Source organism: Gekko japonicus, unplaced genomic scaffold (assembly GCF_001447785.1).
Source record: "Gekko japonicus isolate JY-2015 unplaced genomic scaffold, Gekko_japonicus_V1.1 scaffold384, whole genome shotgun sequence".
Taxonomy (NCBI): Eukaryota; Metazoa; Chordata; class Lepidosauria; order Squamata; family Gekkonidae; genus Gekko; species Gekko japonicus.
The window spans coordinates 99,710-105,420 of NW_015175980.1; positions in this window are offsets into that span (position 1 = coordinate 99,710).

Sequence of the window (5,711 nt, forward strand, 5' to 3'; positions counted from 1 at the left end):
TGCGATAAATTTTCCCCTTATGAAGGCTTTTTTTGCGTCCCAGATCACTGTCAATGGAACTTCGTCTGATTTGTTGAGTTTAAAGTATTCATCTATAGATTTTTCTATGTTCTCACATGCGATTTGGCTAAATAAAATATTTTTGTTTAAAGACCAGAGTCTAGTATGTGATTCATTAGAATGTAAATCAAGGGAAAGAACATTCTGTCCAAGCATGATCTGAGAGGGTTCTCAGTCCAATGTCAGAGGATTGTATTTGGTTTATTAGAGACGAAGATATTAAGATAGCGTCAATTCTTGTGTATACCTGATGACGGGGGGAAAAATAAGTGTAGTCTTTCATACCGGGATGGTGGATTCTCCACACGTCACATAGTCCAAACTGGTCTAAAATTGTCTGAAAAGGTGTTGTAAATTTAGAGGTCGCCTTGTATTTTTTGGGAGTAAAGGGTTATAGGATCTGTCCCAAAATAAATTTGGGATCGTATTAAAATCACCTCCTATCAGGGTGTGACCGGCCTGAAAAGTTTCCAGTGCTAAAAAGGATTCACGTAAAAAAATTTCTTGTCCCACATTAGGGGCGTATATAGCTCCTATTGTCATTAAGGTGTTATTTAACAGACCTTTTAAAAATAAGTATCTTCCCTTGACATCTAAAAGTTGATCCTGGCAATTGAACTGAATGTTTCTGGAAAATAAAATAGCGACTCCTCGAGACGAGGAGGAACCGTGTGCCTGGTATTGATGGGTGAACCATTTGTTTTTAAAAATAGGTTGAGATGAACGTCTTAGATGTGTCTCTTGTAATATAAGAATATCAGGCCGCATTTTAACTAAAGCATTAGAAATTTTCCTAGATTTGATCTTGCTATTTAAGCCTCTACAGTTTAACGAAATTATTTTTAGGGTATTATCCATATGATTTCGAAAAGCAAATAAGTGTATTGCCTTGGATAAGTATCCTTAACAAGGTAGGACGTTGCAAGAAACCTGGGATAAGCATGGGATCAAAATTGTTAGATAAGCTACAAAAACTTAAACAACTCCATGTCAACCCTTTTGGTTGCATGGTGTAACAAAACAACCAACTATATATGCCCTCTTCTTCCAGTCTTTGAGAAGAGGGAATATCTTCCTCCGAAGAGGGTATCCAATTTCAGCTTGCCCTATAAACAATAGGGTCAAAGCTTGAAAAATGGTTTAAAATATAAACAAAGAAAAAATTGATATAGAGTGGGGGGGCAATAGAAAAAACCCTCCCCCCACCCTCCCATCCCTTGTCATTTAAGTTAAACATTTTTTTTCCAACAATAAAACAGATTAAATAATCTAAAATTAACTTTACTTAACCTCTTCTATAAAAAACAGAGATATGTAACAATGGCTAAGTGTTATTTCTTGTAAAAACAGTCTAAAAGTAAATCTTCAGATATTAACAGCATATCAGAATAATAAAGCTTCAACAAGGAGACCAAAGATCATAGCTTGTCAACTTAAATTGGTTAACTTCACCAGTGCTGATAATAATAAAGTAAATTCAACATAGAAGGGTTAACTTCACCAACTGTCCAGTAAGGAAAATTAGGTTCCATCTTAAATAAGCCAACAGCATGTCAGATTAAAAACGCATAAACAGGGAAACCAAAAATCAAAGCTTATTAACTTAAGATGGTTAACTTCACCAGTGCTGATGGTATAAAAGTAAATTCAACAAAAAAGGTTAATTCCACTTGTTGTCCAAAGGGGAAACGTAAGTTTAAAATTACAGGATATAACACAATGCTGTTGTGAGGTACCTGTGCAACGGTAATGGGCAAGACAAAAACAGTAAAAGGCTTTAAGGCGTCGGGACCATAGGAAGCAAAAGAAGCAGTTGAAAAGATCGTGCCATGGCCGGCTGTTTTGTTTTAAAATCAACGGCGAACCGACCGCCAGCGCTGGGGGATTGTCTCTTCGGAGGGATCTTGCGACGGATGGTCTCCTAGCGTCTGAGAAGGTAGAGGATCGTAGGAAATGCCGAGAGCTGATAACAGTTGGTAACTGCTGTCTAAATCGTCAGCTGAAAGTTTTTGGCCATCGTGGATGACTTGTAATTCTGTCGGAGAGATCCAACGGTAGCGGATGTCGTTGGCCGTTAATTTTTGCGTAATAAAGTTAATGTTCTTTCTGTGTTGGAGAGTTTCTTGGGATAAATCCAAAAGGGCTATTATTTTAGTATTTTGGTAGGTTAGCCCATTGTTTTCCCTTGATTTCCTCAAAATGGCATCTCTCTCTCGGCTATCGTGGAAGGTGACGAGGATATCTCTCGGAGTTTTTCTGTTTTTTTCGTTATTGGGTCTAAGCGATAAGCCCTATCAATACGAGGTGCTATACCGTCTTCAAGTTTTAAAACTTGCGCCAGCCACGAAGCAATAAAAGATCTTAAATCTTGCTCACCTTCCGCTTTTTCTGGTAGGTGTCGTAGTTTAAGATTTCGTTCTCGTTGTTTGTTCTCCAGCTGCATAATCTTAGTTTTAGCCCACGTTTCGGCTTTTTGGAGATTGCGAATGTCCTCTTGAGATTCTATAGCAGTTTCCAGGGTGGATTCCGCCGCTTGGGATACTTCGGAAAGCGTTTGAGTGATTTGCTTAAGTTCTTTAGAGAGGGGTTTTAAGGCAAGTTGAAATAGCTCCGCTATAGTGTTTTCCAGGTGGTGAATGGTCTCGTGAAACTCACGTCGAGAGAGAGTTGCTCCGTCGTCGTCATCAGATAAAGTCTCCGCCATTTTGTCTTGGCGTTCCGCGGCCCGTTGGGTCGGCGATTTTTCGTTTTCTTTCACCAAATACCTGGTTAATTGTTGAGTGTTCGCATATTTTCTGGTGGACCGGGTTATTCCGGTTTTTCCCATGTTTATTTAAGAGAGATTTTCAGCGATCAAGGAGGTCGTTTTTAGGCGCGGGATGGGAAGGCTGGAGGAGAGAAGTCTCTACGCTGCCGCCATCAAGGAACGCCAGGCTCCGCCCCCTATGTCACTTGTAAAAAGAATTAAATGTAAAAAAGTAATCAACGGAGCTTGCCACAGATGAATGGCAGAAAGTACAGCGTGGGCGGAATGACCTCGATGTGGGTGGGGGAGTGATCTCCGAGGGGCAGCAAAGGGGCATGTGGAAATCCAATGGAATCTGTACGCTTTTGAATTACTTTCGGCTCGGAAGTGAAACAAAGGAAAAATCAGCACAATACCACTCTCAGAAAACCTGGGGAAACAGTGACCGGGAAGCACTGAAGGGAGGAAAAAAAATCCGACAGACATGCACATTGACAGTGAGGCAAAACACCTGTGCATAATAGGCCAAGTAATGACACTTAAAAGGAGAGAAGGTGCTGACCTCATTATCCTATCTAATTGTCTTCCTGCTGCCCTATCTGCCTAAGGGGTGTGGGGTGCGGAAACTCTAAGGATCTGGAGAAGACAACTGATCCAACAGCCTCTGGGAGGATGTGGCAAAGATCACCAGGAGAATTTCATTCATCTTCAGGCATCCTAGTTCACTCACAGGCATTTGCCACGGACACACACATCCCTCTTATGCCTTCATATTTCTTGGCAATGGGACAACACAACGCAAATTGGGCATCCGTGATACATTTCACAGCATGACTAAAAATATGGTGTTTGGATTATGGGAGTCCAGACTCAGCATCAAGTCTTTTGGGTATTTCACTGCTCCATTCTACAGGTATTCCAAAGTGCTCATTGCGGGGGGGGGGGACACTGAAATGACCCTCCTCTCCTCCCATCTGCCCATTCCTTCCTCCAGCTATTGCCTAAGAGTTTACGTACATGGTTTATGAGAGCTGGCTTCAAAAGACCATTTCCTCGCAATTTCAAGGACCACATATTTGCTGTGTCTTCCTCTTTAGAATATGCTTATAGGAGAAAAACACTTTAAAGCCTTTCATAACCATTATGGATTTCAAAACTCCTTGGAAACCCCGTATGAAAACATGCTGTTTCAGATCCAGACATCAAAACAGTGAAAGCAGGGTAGACAGAATATTCATGCAACTTACTACAAACCTTTTCAGCATTATTCCTGCTCAGGGCATCTGGGACTCACAAATGTTTAGAAGGTCCTGTTTACCGGGTTCACTGAACACGCTGACCAATGTTTCCTAAAATACAGAATATACCATACTAGAGTCAAATTTTTAAAAATCCACATTTAAGATATATTTCTAAAATTCTACATTTAAGATATACGGTGGAGCTGTCCTGACTCAGAACATGGTTATTCAAATATGGCCCATCATTTTTTGCAGTCCCTAGTAGCTCAGGCCAGGTCAAAGGTCAGGCCTTTCAAATTGGCTATGTCATGTAATAGAGATTTTCCAGTTGTGTTCTATTTATTATTTATTTTGTTCATTTATACCCTACCTTTTTCTCCAATGGGGACCCAAAGTGGCTTACATCATTCTTCTCTCCATTTTATCCTCACAACAACCTGTGAGGCAGGTTAGGCTGAAAGTGCGTGACTGGCCCAAGATCACCCAATATGTTTCCATGGTAGAGCTGGGATTCGAACCTGAATCTCTCCGAGACTAATCAGACACTCTGACCACTATACCACACTGGCTTTGATTTTCTCAGAAGCTGATCAAGGGCTCCTTGATTAAAAAATCCATAATAAGGGTGTACGTGTGTTATGTGCAGTCAAGTCGCCTCTCACTTATGGCAACCCTCTGAATTAATGATCTTATTAACAGCCTTGCTCAGGTCTTGCAAACTGAACACTGTGGAGTAGACCACAAAGACAAGAATGCACGCAAGAAGAGGCTTGACAAACCTCAGTGATGCCGATGTATGATGATTTTGTATGGCTTTTTTAGCACACCAAATCAACGAGACTAATGTTCCTTGAGGACAGGAAGCTTGTGTTAAGGAGCTCAAGCCTGAACCCCATGGGTCCCCAGGGTAGCTGCACACAAGGAACCACGTAGTTGTTTAATTTTGAAAAGGTATATATCGGCCCCGGTCACACGGGCCGGATAATGCGGGGGGGAGGTGTGGCTAATTGCTCTGATGCAATTAGAGCCGCCAGAACGCGATCCGATGCATCGGCGGCAAACCACGGGTCCTGTCCTCCCCACCTGCGCATTAACGAGGGGCCAGTGCGATCACACCGCAGGAGTCCGGAGGCAGCCCGTGGCAAACCGTTTGCCACTACATACGAGGTACTGGTTTTTTTATTGCGCTTTTTCAGCGGTATGCCATGGGTTGGCCACGGGTGCGCTCCACTTGCCAGATGTTGCGGTGTGATTGCGGCCCGATAATCCGTCCACCACCCGTGGCTCTCCCGCGGCGAATTCGCCATGTGACCGGGACCATCCAGAATTATTTCTGTCAATAAGAAAATGTATTCTATGGCCAAACGTTACTCTAAAACCATGCAGCAAGAAAATAAGAAAACAAGTTCAACTGTCTAACTCTTTTAGGGCTGGCATTAGATGGCACAAAGCTAAAATTCCGAAGTCAAAGGCCAAAGCTCAAGCATTCTCTATGTTTGCTAGCAACTGCAGTTCAAGCAGGTGATAGTTTAGGTCTTTAGTCCATGAGGATCTCAGGTAGTCTCTCTTCTTCAGGGCCTAAGCTAAATTATAGTTTTGGCCCAGCAACATCAGGTGAAGTGAAGATGACATCCAATCAGAACATTTTTCTAGGAGAAGCCTCT